A 13,994-nucleotide genomic window follows, 5' to 3' on the forward strand; every position below is an offset into this window, starting at 1 on the left:
TCGCAAAGAGTCGGACACGACTGAGCGACTGAACTGAACTGAACTGAACTGAGTATTTTGTTGACGATTTTTTGCATCTGTGTTCATCAGTGATATTGGCCTGTAATTTTCTTTTTTTGTGATATCTTTGTCAGGTTTTGGTATCAGGGTGATAGTGGCCTCATGGAATGAGTTTGGGAGTTTTCCTTCCTTCCTTCTTCTGCAATTTTTTGAAAGCGTTTGAGAAGGATAGGTGTTACCTCATCTCTAAATGCTTAATAGAATTCTCCTGTGGAGCCATCTGGTCCTGGACTTTTGTTTGTTAGAATTGTCTGTTTGTGTTTTGTTTCACTTTTTCAGTAAGTGATTGCAGTATTTCATTCCTGATTAAGTTTCCCAAATCACCACCCAAATCTCCTCCGTGGAATAGATACTCACAACGACAGCCCAGCCAAGCCAGTAGTCTAGGTGGCTCCTCAACAAGACAAGATTTTAGACTCTTTTCTTCCCACTGAGCCCTGAGATTAACTTCCTCTTTCCTGGTGAGATTGTTTAACAGGGCAGGGAACGTTTATGGCAGGCCTCTTCAAAAGAGGGCAGAACCTGGGCAGGGCCAGGAGGAGCTGGCCACCCGAGGTGCCTCTGAGTCACTCTGCCCTCCCTCTGGACTGGCGGCATCTAGAGGACCCCCCACAGAGACCCCAAACCCCTTCAGGCTGATCCAAGGCGGTGGTTGGCAGAGTCAGGGACCCAAGGTTCCAGCCAGGCATCTCACCTTGTGCACTGAAGCAGGGAAGAGGGAGCCGCGAGCCCTCAGGTATGTTTCCACCAAAATGGAAAGGGCTGTACTTCTGGGTCCGCATTCTGAGAGAAAGAAACACAGAAGCAGGGTAGGTAGAAAATGAGAAATGAAAGAGCCTGAGCGAGAGGCATGAAAGGAGAGGAAGAAGGAAACTGCACAGCCAGACTTCTGAGATCAGACTCAGGAAGGCAGCAGATTTCATCTGAGGGGCCAAGTCTGATGCATGGATAGTGGACTGTGATGTGGATTCTGAAGTCAGACTCAGGCTCAGTGCAAAGGTATGCCATGATTGGTTAGTTACCTCTGGGCACAAGGAGATGGGGGACGTGCAAGCCAGGGCTCTTGTTCCTTAACCGCAGGGACCCCTTGTTTATTCACGCATGCACTCATCTGTCCCTTCAGAAGATACATTTGACCATCAACTCTGAGCCACACAGATACTTTAAGAATGAGCGAAGAAGGAAGGAGTGTTGTTCTTTGCCCAATCTCTGAAGATAATTACTTGAAAAGGTGCAACAAAGTATATGGTCTTGAGAGATTTTCTAGCTGTGTAATGTCAACCTACTCCCTTCCTTTCACTAAGCCTCAATTTTCTCATCTGTAAAATGGGAGTGATAGTTTCTGGATCTCCCCTGTTTTTCCCTGTGGTTCTCATTGTCTAGAGATAATAATAATAATGGTAATCACTAAAGCATAAAATAAGCACCTACTATGTACTTAGCCAGGCTCTGTGCTAAGTACTGTCTAGGTAACAACACTTTTACTCTTCATATCCCCTCTCTGAGGAAGGCATCAGTACTACTCCCACTTTTCAGATGAGGAACCAAGGAGCTGAGAGATTAAACTGCTCTCTAGGGCAATGTGGCTACAAAATTTGTGCTCCCCACCCCCACTCTGCAGCCTCATTGGTGCATCCTGAGTCCATGGCTGGGAGAGAGATGGTGCAGGAGTGTCCATCCAGATGTGTCCCTCAACAGGCATTCATTGAGCACCTTCTGCATGTCAGGTACAAGGATGTAATGACTAACCAGACGTGAGAGCAGAAGGCATATGGTTCTAGCCAGAAAGTCAGAGAGAACTTGCATGGATAATCGTTGCAATACAGGTTTGACATGTGCCATGCAGGAGATAGCTCAGAAGTCAGAGCAGACCTCTCTGAGGTGAAATGTGCAAACCAGTGCTTTCAGGGTAGGAGTGGAGGGGAGGGGAGTGTTTGGCACCCTGTGGGATCTAAGAGAAGGAGGGTGGAGTGGGTAAAGGAGAGGGCAGCAGCTGGTGGTGAGGGGTGAGGTCAGTGAGGTGGTCACACCCAGGCTGAGCACAGCTGTGGGGAGTGTTTTCCCAGTGTTTGCTCCAGTCTGTCCATCTGTCTGCTTCAGTGCATCTGCCAGCCCCCACACAGGCTGGCCCCTGCCCGCCTGAAGTCATGCCAGGCCAGCCGATAGCAGACGTGCCAGTCTCACCCAGGAGAAGCAGCTGCCTCTGGGTTTGCCGTCTTTGGTCGCTGTTTGCATATCTCTTCCTGAGCTCCACTCACGTGTACACACAGGCACAGCTCCTCCGTTCCAGTAGGAACTGGAAAGTCTGCAGAGCCAACGGGCCTTTCCCAGGGTGGGGGCCACTTGAAGCCGTGAATCACCGGCACGTCCCTGGGCTGGGCAGCTACTCCTTCTCAGAGGAGCCTCGGCCATCTGAGCCTCCTTATCTCGGAAAAACGAGGACACTGATAACTTCCTTGGCAGTTTGACTGCTACAGCCTCTGAAAAAGACTATAAAGTGGCTATCAGGGCTTCCCTGGTGGCTCAGATGGTGAAGAGTCCGCCTGCAATGCAGGAGACCCAGAGTCGATTCCTGGTTCGGGAAGATTCCCTGGAGAAGGGAGTGGCTACCCACTCCAGTATTCCTGCCTGGAGAATTCCATGGACAGAGGAGCCTGGTGGGATGCCTGCCCCTGGTACCTGCAGAATGCAGGATGGAACCGTGTCAGAGCTGAGCACTGCCTCATGCCAGATGCCCTGTGCGGTGCTAGGCATTTAGAAATGATTAGACGTTATCTCAGGAGCTCATATTCTATCAGATTAAATAGTAGATGGATGACTGAGGGCAAGGAGAAGGGGAACAGTACGAGAGAGATGCGTACAGGTTCTACACGATCAATATTAGCAATAGTGACATCCTAGGCAACTCGTATCGAGAGTTCATGGTGTGCCTGGAATGGTGCAAAAGGCTTTAGATGGATTATTATCTCATTTCAATATAATAGCATTTCATGGTAGGTCTCATCTCCATTTTACAGATGCAGCGCTGAGGAGTAAGGTGAGGTGACCTGGCCAAGGTGGCAGGGCTTGAATGGTAGAGAGAGGCTCTCCGTCTGGGCCGTCCAGATCCAGGGTCCACGCACTCTGCTGCCCTGTGCCCACGTCCGTCCTCACACACACACCCTGAGGAGAGAGCCACGCAGGCCACAGCAGGGACGCCCCACAAAGGAGGCAGCGCTCCACAAAGCACAGGCCCCCCAGGAGAGGCGAGGGCAGCCCTGGCGGAGAAACTGCAGGACCAGAGGCCCGGGGGTGGGGCCGGAGTCAACAGGAGGGCGAGAGAGAGGCGCGAGCAGGCGCAGCGCCAGGGACTCGGGTCATTCTGCACACGCGGTGGGTTGTGTGTTAGAGGAACATTCTGTGAGAATGTCAGGAATAATCTGGCTTCTGGTAGGAAAGCCATCAGTAGAACACAGAGGAAAAGCCAAGTGTTGGCCTGAATTGTTAGGCCTCTGCAGGGGCTGAGGCATTCGAACCTCAGGAGGGATGGGGTCAGATGGGAATTTGAGTCTTGCTCATAAATGTGGCTGTTGTTTGAAATGGGAAAATCTTTGTGTCAGGTAATGCTCTTACAGGTACAAATGACAAAAGCTAATTCAAACCACCCCAACAAAGGACCTATACTGGCTCACGTAATGGAAAAGTCCAGACATAACTCTGACTTCAAGCAAGGCTTGACCTAGGGCTCAGATGACATCCCCAGGGCTCTGTCTCTATCTCGGATCCTTTCCTCCACGCGGCTCCATTCTCCGCAGCATCTCCTCACACAGTGACAGACATACCCGTCTGCATCTCCTCACATCTTTTGCATCTCCAGCTATATGGCCCTGCATGGCCCAGCAATCCTACCATTGGCCACAGCTGGAGAAGACTGTTAAAACCAATAAATAGCATGGAAACAGGACATAATGGAAGTAATGGGTTTATTTCCCTCTGAAATAAATGTCACTGGAACAAATTGTTCCAGCCACCAGCCTTATTGCCTATGGATTTATTGGCTGTTTATCTCCCTCTGTATTGGTGACATGATCAATAATTGCCTATAAATACCGGGAGTTTACAAGAAGGACCATTTAGAGAATGAGAGGCTGCCTCTGGTTGCTGTGATGACTTCACGCAGGCCTGAGCCACCACAGTCCAGCGTTCATGACAGCCTTGAGGGGCGACTGGAAACCCAGGGCGGGGGGGGCCCAGGTCTGAGTGGAGTCACACGCATCATCCTCCTTCCAGGAGGGACTCAGCCACACCCTGACTCATGGGCGGGGCGGGTGTTTGTGTGCGTGCATGTGTGTGCTTGTGCAGGTGAACCCCAGTGAGCTCACATGTCTCCGTCACTTTCAGTCTCCGTGTCTCTGCCTCTTTTGCATTCTCTTCATGTTTCTCTACCTTAGTCTTTTTTATTTTTAGAAGAAAACTTTCTTTAAATTTTTATTTTACTGGATTACCATGATTTAGCATGTTGCCTTAAGTTCGGGTGCACAGCAGCATGATTCAGTTACATGTATACATGTGTTCATTCTTTTGTAGACTCTTTTCTCACATAGGTTATCACAGAATATTAAGTAGGGTTCCCTGTGCTAAACTCTTCCCTGGTGGCTCAGAGGTTAAAGCGTCTGCCTACAATGCGGGAGACCCGAGTTCGATCCCTGGATCGGGAAGATCCCCTGGAGAAGGAAATGGCACCCCACTCCAGTATTCTTGCCTGGAGAATCCCATGGACGGAGGAGCCTAGTGAGCTACAGTCCATGGGGTCGCAGAGTCAGACACGACTGAGTGACTTCACTCACTTTTCCCTGTGCTATATAGTAGGCCCTTGTTGGTTAGTATCTTATATACAGTAGTGTGTGTATGTTCATTCCAAGCTCCTGATTTATCTACCTGCCCCCTCCCCAGCAGTGTTTTCCCTTTGGTAGCCATAAGTTTGCTAGTTTCTTCTTTTTTTTAATTAGAGTCCACGTCTGAATGATATCATATGATGTTTTTCTTTCTCTGTTTGACTTACTGTACTTAGTATGTAGAACCATCCTTTGTGGCAGGAAAAGATGTTTGATATGATTTCAGTTTTCTTAACTTTCTCAAGGCTTGATTTGTGACCCAAGATGTGATCTATCCCAGAGAATGCTCATTGTCTGAATTCGGACACCTACTTTTTCACGCGTCAGGTCTTATTCCTACACACTCAAACTCCCTCTTACCCATTGCCCTTCCTTGTTGGGACGCAGTGAGTGCAGGTCAGTCTTGGGTTGCCATGCCCGGCATTTTCACCCTCTGCTATTTGCCGCCAATGGCGTGAATCTCAGCACTGCAGCCACAGCTGGAGACCATGAGCATGTCCCTCACCCTCCTCAAGCCTCAACTTCCTCCTGTAAGAGGTGGAGACAATAGTGTATCCAACTCCTAGGGTTGCTATGGCGATTTGGTAAGATAGGTGTGGAAAATTCTCCCCCTGATTCCACGTGCATGCTAAGCACTCAGTGCTGCTGCTGCTGCTGCTGCTACTAAGTCGCTTCAGTCGTGTCCAACTCTGTGTGACCCCATAGACAGCAGCCCACCAGGCTCCCTCGTCCCTGGGATTCTCCAGGCAAGAACACTGGAGTGGGTTACCAGTTCCTTCTCCAATGCATGAAAGTGAAAAATGAAAGTGAAGTCGCTCAGTCATGTCCAACCCTCAGTAACCCCATGGACTGCAGCCTTCCAGCCTCCTCCATCCATGGGATTTTCCAGGCTAGAGTACTGGAGTGGGGTGCCATTGCCTTCTCCTAAGGACTCAATAAATTGCAGCTATTTGTATTATTTTATTTATAACATATTATTTTTATTATTAGCTCAAACAAGTCTTGCTCAAGAGATCACCCAGAAAACAGTCTGGTCAATGTCTCCTAATAGAGGTGCCAGGAGGAGAATCCCTGGGGACTGGGTTATGAAGAAATGTCATGTCTCCTGGGAAGAGGAGGTGGTGGCTGGATGGGGGTTCCCTGTCCTGGGGCTGGGATCACACAGGGTGTCACCCCCAGGCAGTGGTCACATGAAGGTGAGGGAGTTTCCCAGGCAGGTGGGGAAGCCTAGCAGGCCAGAAGGAGAAGCAGAGACCCTCCCTATGCACCCACAGGCCAGGCAAGTTCTTGGAGGGACCACTTGGTCAGAAGTGGGGAGAAGGGTGGGGATGTGGGAAGTCGGGGAGCCCAGGACTGGAAAACCAAGGGGAGGGAAGGCAGGTTAGTTTCGTGCTGTTTTGAGTCAGTTTCCTCTGAGGTAGAGCCTAGGGAATGTAGCTTATATGGAACATGACACCAGGCGGTACTGGGGGCGGGGGGCATAGAGGGTGTTGTTGTATGCAACAGGATGCTGTGGGTGACTGAGCCCCGGTGTCCCAGCAGGGTCTGGGCGACGGAGTGGGCACACCTCAGGGCCGACCCGCTGTACCAGTCCACTCGGGCAGGCTGCATAACCAAGTACACAGGCTGAGCGGCTTACACCGCAGGAATGCGTGGTCTCCCATCCTGGAAGCCTGAGGTCAAGGTGTCAGCAGGCCGTATTCCCTCAGAAGGTACTAAGAGGAAGGAGGGAGCCTCCCTACTAACTTCTGGTAGTTCTGTGGTCTGTGGCAGGGTGGCCCCTGTCTTCCTGTGACACCCTCTGTGTGTGTGTGTCTCTTTGTCCAAATATCCCCTTTGTAGAAGGATCCCAGTCATGATAGCTTGGGGCCCACCCTACTGACCAGCAACCCATTTCCAAATAAGGCCATATTCTGAGGTACTGCAAGTGGTTAGTACTTCTTATGAATTTTCAGAGGACATAATTCAGTCACCTGTCAAGGCATGAGAAAGCTAGGATATTACCCTCACAGTCTCAACCCTACTACCTGAGGACTGTTCCGGGGTCATGGACTCCCTGACTTTCTCACCCTGCCCTAAGGTGGCCCAAGAGAAACCCTCAGGTGGGGTGTCACAGGATCTTGTGAGAGAACACGAGGAGTATGTCCTACAACGCCAAGTGTCTGCTATTTTCTACTCTGGGAAACCTGTAAGATAAGAGTAGGAGTAGATTGCTTCTGCCTAGAGTGCTAGGTTGAAAAGGTACTGAGGTGAAGACTGTGATTGATTGTTGATGTCTGCTATGGGCACAGGACAGCCAAGAGAAGCTTGTATGCCATGTGTTGGCCATTTCTTCTGCCTGCTGTATCTGAATGGCATTGCCCTGCTTTGTAGAAACTGAGGGTCTGGAATTTAAGCAGTATAAGAAAGATTCATTTTATTATGCTTTGCTTTATTGCACTTTGCAGATATTGCATTTTTTACAAACTGAAGGTTTGTGGCAATCCTGTGTCAAGCACAACTCTCAGTGCCAGTTTTCAAACAGCGTTTGTTCACTTCATGTGTCACATTTCATTAATTCTTGCACTATTTCAAACATTTGTACTATTACCGTATTTATTGTGGAGATCTGTGATCAGTGATCTTTGATGTTACTATTACAAAAGGATTTCAGATGATAGCATTTTTTACCAAAGAATATTTTTAATTAGGATATATGCACTATTTTTTTACACATCATGCCACTGCACACAAAATAGACTACAGTTCAGTTCAGTTTAGTGGCTCGTCGTGTCCAACTCTTTGTGACCCCATGGACTGCAACACGCCAGGCCTCCCTATCCATCACCAACTCCTGGAGTTTACCCAAACTCATGTCCATTGATTCGGTGATGCCATCTAGCCATCTCATCCTCTGTCATCCCCTTCTCCTCCCGCCTTCAATCTTTCCCAGCATCAGGGTCTTTTCAAATGAGCCAATTCTTCGCATCAGGTGGCCAAAGTACTGGAGTTTCAGCTTCAACATCAGTCCTTCCAATAAATATTCAGGACTGATCTCCTTTTGGATGGACTGGTTGGATCTCCCTGCAGTCCAAGGGACTGTCAAGAGTCTTCTCCAACACCACAGTTCAAAAGCATCAATACTTTGGTGCTCAACTTTCTTTATAGACCAACTCTTACATCCGAACATGACTACTGGAAAACCATAGGTTTGACTAGATGGACCGTTGTTGGCAAAGTAATGTCTCTGCTTTTTAATATGCTGTCTAGGTTGGTCATAACTTTTCTTCCAAGGAGCAAGCGTCTTTTAATTTCATGGCTGTAGTCTCCATCGGCAGTGATTTTGAAGCCCCCCAAAAAATAAAGTCTGTCACTGTTTTCATTGTTTCCCCAAGAGTCTAAAGGTGGATGGGCAAGGTCAACCAGGCAGTTTGGAAGATGTAAGAAAACAATATTTCTTCTAAAACAAAAACTAATCTTCATGTGCTTTATGTCCTGTTCTGTTTCATCTTCACAATCCTATGAATTAGGATCTATTAGCCTTCTTTCCAATTTTACAGATGAGGAAACAGGCTCAGAGGAGTTAAGCAATTTATCTGAGGTCACACAGTGTGGAGCTGGCATACAAACTCAGGGGGCCTGACCTCAGAAACGGGCCACTCTACTGCCAACTCTCACATCCATACGTGACTACTGGAAAAACCATAGCTTTAACTAGATGGACCTTTGTTGGTAAAGTAATGTCTCTGCTTTTTAATAAGCTGTCTAGGTTGGTCAACTTTCCTTCCAAGGAGTAAGCGTCTTTTAATTTCATGGCTGCAGTCACCATCTCCAGTGACTTTGGAGCCCCCCAAAATAAAGTCTGACACTGTTTCCACTGTTTCCCCATCTATTTCCCATGAAGTGATGGGACCAGATGCCATGATCTTTGTTTTCTGAATGTTGAGTTTTAAGCCAACTTTTTCACGCTCCTCTTTCGCTTTCATCAAGAGGCTCTTTAGTTCTTCTTCACTTTCTGTCTTAAGGGTGGGGTCATCTGCATATCTGAGGTTATTGATATTTCTCCCAGCAATCTTGATTCCAGCTGTGCTTCATCCAGCCCAGAATTTCTTAGGATGTACTCTGCATATAAGTTAAATAAGCAGGGTGACAATATACAGTCTTGACGTACTCCTTTCCCGATTTGGAACCAGTCTGTCGTTCCATGTCCAGTTCTTTTTTTTTTTTTTTTTCAGTGTTACACCTCTATTGTATTTAGAAGATAGCAGGAGAATCCATCCTTGAAGCGTGAGGGCATGCCAACCCAAAGACTTGAAGAGAAGAGAGTGGAGGAGCACGTGGGAGAGGGGGAGAGAGAGAGAAAGAGCACACGCATGCAGGAGAGGGAGAGAGAGAGAGAGAGCACACGAGCGCACGCACGCGGGAGAGAAAGAGAGAGAGAGCACACGCACGCGGGAGAGAGAGAGAGCGGGTTGGCTCCTCCTTTTATATGTTTTTCCTCCCCCTGGGCCTGCCCTGTGCAAATTGGGCTTAGCCAGGAGAGCTGTTCGTTCTACCTGAAGTCTTCACTCTGGTCCTCGGACCCTCCTTTGACCTTCCTTGTTTTTTTAGCCACCGCCATTTTGGACTCCATTTCCCTATTCTACCTACGTAACATTCCTCCCTCAAGAGATGGGAGGCCCAATTCTTTGGGAATAGGGGCGTCGAGGTCTTTCTGGCTACTTCCTGCTGAACTGGGGCAGCAAGGGGTATTGGGTCTCCCCCTCTTGCTAGTCTCAAGCCTCAGCATCCTTACAGCGGTGTCCAGCTAAGGGTGTGTGACATTTTCCGTGGTCGGCTGTAGTTTTATATCTCTGTTGAACTGGCACTGCATGTTGTAGCTGGTTGACCTGGGCAGAGACAAAACGGGTTAGACAATTGACAGTTCATGGAATAATCATAAGCATCATCAATACAGCATAACAAGGACTAGTAGGGGCATTAGTCATTTTTAAATTCACATCGCCAGGATGGCTCAAGTCCCTCCTTGTTCAGAGATCAGAAGATCTATCTCCTGTCTGTTTTGGAGTACAATCTCTGTCAAGCTGTGTTGGCTGTTTAGAGCTATCCTGAGAAATCTTATCCCCAGAAACTAGATTTTGGGGGTGTTCATTAGAGTGGCACACATTGGTAGTCCTGAATAGGTATATAGTGTCCTCTTCTGTCTCCTTCCCTGGCTTGACTCGTGAGTAGTGAATCCAGGTGTCATGTCCTGGTACCTTGACTGCTGTGGGGGTAGAAAGTATTACAGGGTAGGGGCCCTTCCATGTGGGCTGGAGTTGAGCCTTTGGGGACCCATCTTTCCAGACTTTAATTATATGCTCCTTGACTCCCTGGAGCATATAGTGGTGAGTCCTTAGAATCTTTTGGGTCCTGGTTTATACCCCACAAGTGTATATCCTGTTTTAATTGCCCAATGGCCATGGTATAGGACTGGAGGGTCTGAACCTCTGGATCTAGGACGAGGTCATTGACATAAACAAAAGGTCTCCCATACAGCATCTCATAAGCACTAAGACCAAGCTGTTCCTTAGGGGCAATGCGGGTGCAGAGGAGAGCTGTCGGTAAAGCCTCCTTCCACCCCAGGGAGGTCTCCTGGGTTATCTTTTTTATAGCTGATTTAAAGAAGTGATTGGCTCTTTCTACTTTTCCTGAAGACTGAGGCCTCCAGGCACAATGGAGACAATAAGTAATGCCCAATGCTTTAGAGACCCCTTGGGTGATCTTGGAAGTAAATTATGTCCCATTGTCACTTTGTAATGACCTGGGCAGACCAAATCTTGGAATGATTTCATGAAGCAGTTTTTCTACCACCTCCTCAGCCTTCTCAGTCTGGGTGGGAAAGCCTTCAATCCATCCTGTGAATGTATCTATCATGACTAATAGGTATTTATACCCTTGAGAAGCTGGCATCTGGGTGAAGTCCGTCTGCCAGTCCTCTCCTGGGTAGGCCCCACGTCGTTGGATGGGCTGGGCCAGCTGGGGTCTTCGAGCTCCTTGGGGGTTGTTTAATTGGCAAGTGGGACAAGAGGAGACCACCTGTCTTATAGTTGTTTGGAAGCCTGTTCCTCTGAAGGACCTTTCTAGTAATCTTTGGAGGGCCTTTTCTCCTAAATGAGAAGTGGCATGTAAGGAGTTAACCAACTTCCATTGGAGGTTCCCAGGCAGAAAAAGGAGTCCCTCCTTTTGGAGCCACCCCATATGATCTTCTCGAAAGCCCTCGCTCTTAGCTTTAAGAGTCTCACCTCCAGTATAGGAAGGAGTTTCTGGCAAATTGGGCTGAAGTACCGGGTGGCAGAGGCTTAGCCTCTATGGTCTCAAAATTGGAGACTACTGCATACCCGGCTCTTCTTTTTCCATCCAAGACAAAGCTGCTTCCATCAGTGAACCAGATTTCCTCAGGATTGGTCAGAGGATCTTCTGACAATCCCTCTCGGGGTTTTGTCCAGTGGTCCAAGGTTTCTAGACAAGAGTGAAAGGGGAGAGAGCCCTCGGGGGTAGGCAGGAGGGTGGCTGGGTTAAGAACCTCACAAGGGGATATAGTGAGGCCTGGATTTTCCATCAGCATTACTTGATATCTGAGGATTCTTTGATCAGACATCCAAAAATGGCCTGTCCCATTTAGGAGTTGTTTTACTTGGTGGCTGGTAAAAATAGTTAGTTTGCCCCCAAAGGAGAGTTTTAAAGCATCTTCTATCATGATTGCAATAGCTGCAAGATTTCAAAGGCAGGGGGCCAGCCTCGGGTAGTTGGATCGAGCTTTTTGGATAAGTAAGCTACAGGCTGGGGCTCAGATCCCAACCTTTGAGTTAACACTCCCAAAGCTATTCCCTCTCTTTCATGGACATAAAGTTGGAATGCTTTTTCTGCGTCTGGCAACCTCAAGGCAGGTGCTCGAGTTAGGGCCTGTTTTAGTGTAGCCTCTGCCTTCTTTGGAGGAGTTCACCACATCAGTGGAATCGAATCATCTCGTCCTTTTAAGCTTTCATATAAGGGCTGGGCAATTAGACCATAGTTGGGTATCCAGATTCTACAATATCCAGTTAGCCCCAGGAAAGCTCGCAATTGTTTTTGAGTCGTGGGGGAGGGCAACTGGAGGATTCCTTGTACCCAATCAGAGGACAGGCTCCTGGACCCGTGTGTAATCTGAACTCCCAGGTAAGTGACCTTTGTCTCGACCATCTGTGCCTTAGCATGGGAGACTTTATATCCCCTTTCTGCCAAGAAGTTTAGAACCTGAATTGCATGTTGTTGGGCACTTTTCTCATCTGGAGAGCAGATTAGTAGGTCATCTACGTATTGTAATATTTTTCCATTAGGTCCCAGGTCCAGATCTAGGAGATGCCTGCTAAGGGCCTGCCCAAACAGGTGGGGGCTATCTCTGAACCCCTGAGGTAATACTGTCCAAGTCATCTGTTGGCGTTTTTCTCCTGGGGCCTCCCACTCAAAGGCAAAAAGATACGGGGATTCTTTAGCCAGTGGTGTGCAAAAAAATGCATCTTTGAGATCCAAGACTGTAAACCACTTGGCACTGGGTGGGATTTCTTCCAAGATTACATAGGGATTAGGTGCTGTGGGATGGAGGGGACTACAGCTTCATTTATGATCCGGAGATCTTGAACCATTCACCAGGTTCCATCTTTTTTCTTTACTGATTGGGGTGTTACATGGTGAACTGGTGGGGACCAATAGCCCACAAGCAAGGAATTTATTTATTAAAGGCTGTAGCCCCTCCCGAGCCTCTATTTTGAGAGGGTATTGTTTCCGGTTAGGAAACCGAGTGGGATCTCGGAGGACAATGATGACCAGTTCGGCTTGGTAGGCTCGTCCAGGAATCCCCTGGTCCCACACCTGGGGGTTAATTCTATCTTCCCATGGTTTTTGGTCCCTCTCTATTGAAGATGTAAAGGGTTGCTCAGTAGTAACCAGGAGCTGTAGAGCTCTAGGGGCTGAAAAACTTCCCATCACAAGGGTGGTCCCCAGTTTAGTGAGTATATCTTTTCCCAATAAGGGAGTAGGACACTCAGGGACCACCAGAAACTGGTGGGAAAATATTTGTCCATCCCAGCAACAAAGAAGTGCTCAGGTGAATCTTTTAGTAGTTGCTTTTCCTGTAGCACCCAAAATGGTACAGTTTTGGGAGGAGAAGGCTCCGGAGTAGGAGATCAAGACAGAGTAGGTAGCCCCTGTGTCAACCAAGAAATTTTCAGACCTACCTGCCACATCCAGTTGCACCCTTGGCTCCAGCCCCATGATGGTTATCTGTGACAGGCGGGCTGGCTGGAGTGGGCTGCTTCAGTCCTCTCGAACCATCGTGAGGGTAGGCTTGGCGCTTGACCTTGAGGCTCTTGGGTCCCGAGGGCAGAGTGCCGCCCAATGTCCCAGTTGATGGCATTTGTGGCAAGCGTTCTAGGAGACTTGTCGCGGTTTGGACACTCTTTGGCCCAGTGCCCCGCCTGTCTACAGATCAGATTGTTTCGTGCCTTGTCCTTCAAGGACTCAGGGTTTGCCATGGGGCTTCTCTGGAGGGCGGCCAGCATCTGGGCATGCCTTGTCTCTTTCTTTCTCTCCTTCTCCTGGGCCTTGGCCTCCTTCTCCTGTTCTCTGTTATAAAAGGTATTGGTGGCTGTCTGGACCATCTCATCTAAAGAGGCAGCGGGGTCCTGCTGTTGTAGCTGTTGTAACTTAATTCTGATATCTGATGCACCTTGGGACAGGAATTTGTCCTTTAAAATCACCTGTCCCTCATAAGAGTCTAAGTCCAGTTTGGTTAACTTTTGGAGTGCCTCTTTTAGCCTTTCCAGAAAGGTGATGGGGTTCTCATTGGGCTCCTGAGTTATTGCTGAGACCCGGGCACAGTCCCACAAGTAATAGGCTTCCTTTTGTTTCCATAGGTAGACTTCCTTAGGGGTGAGTCTTTCTGAAGCTTATCCTACCCAGAACTGTTGCAACCTGAGAGCTAGGTGTCCCTGGGTCAGGGTGCAGATCCCCAGGCAGGCTGAGGCATGACAGCCTCCTAGAGATCGAATCCCCGGGGAGGTC

The 13,994-nt window shown here is 48.5% G+C and overlaps 1 protein-coding gene across 1 annotated transcript in view; it reads left to right on the top strand.

Annotated features, from left to right (window-relative positions):
* The window catches only part of FAM3D (family with sequence similarity 3 member D), a 44,612-nt gene continuing 31,208 nt past the window's right edge, over window positions 591-13,994 (top strand). The window contains exon 1 of the mRNA XM_018038466.1: window positions 591-796. The gene's annotated coding sequence lies outside the window, so the exon portion shown is untranslated. The remainder of the gene's footprint in view (window positions 797-13,994) is intronic.

This window comes from Capra hircus, chromosome 22 (assembly GCF_001704415.2).
Source record: "Capra hircus breed San Clemente chromosome 22, ASM170441v1, whole genome shotgun sequence".
NCBI lineage: Eukaryota > Metazoa > Chordata > Mammalia > Artiodactyla > Bovidae > Capra > Capra hircus.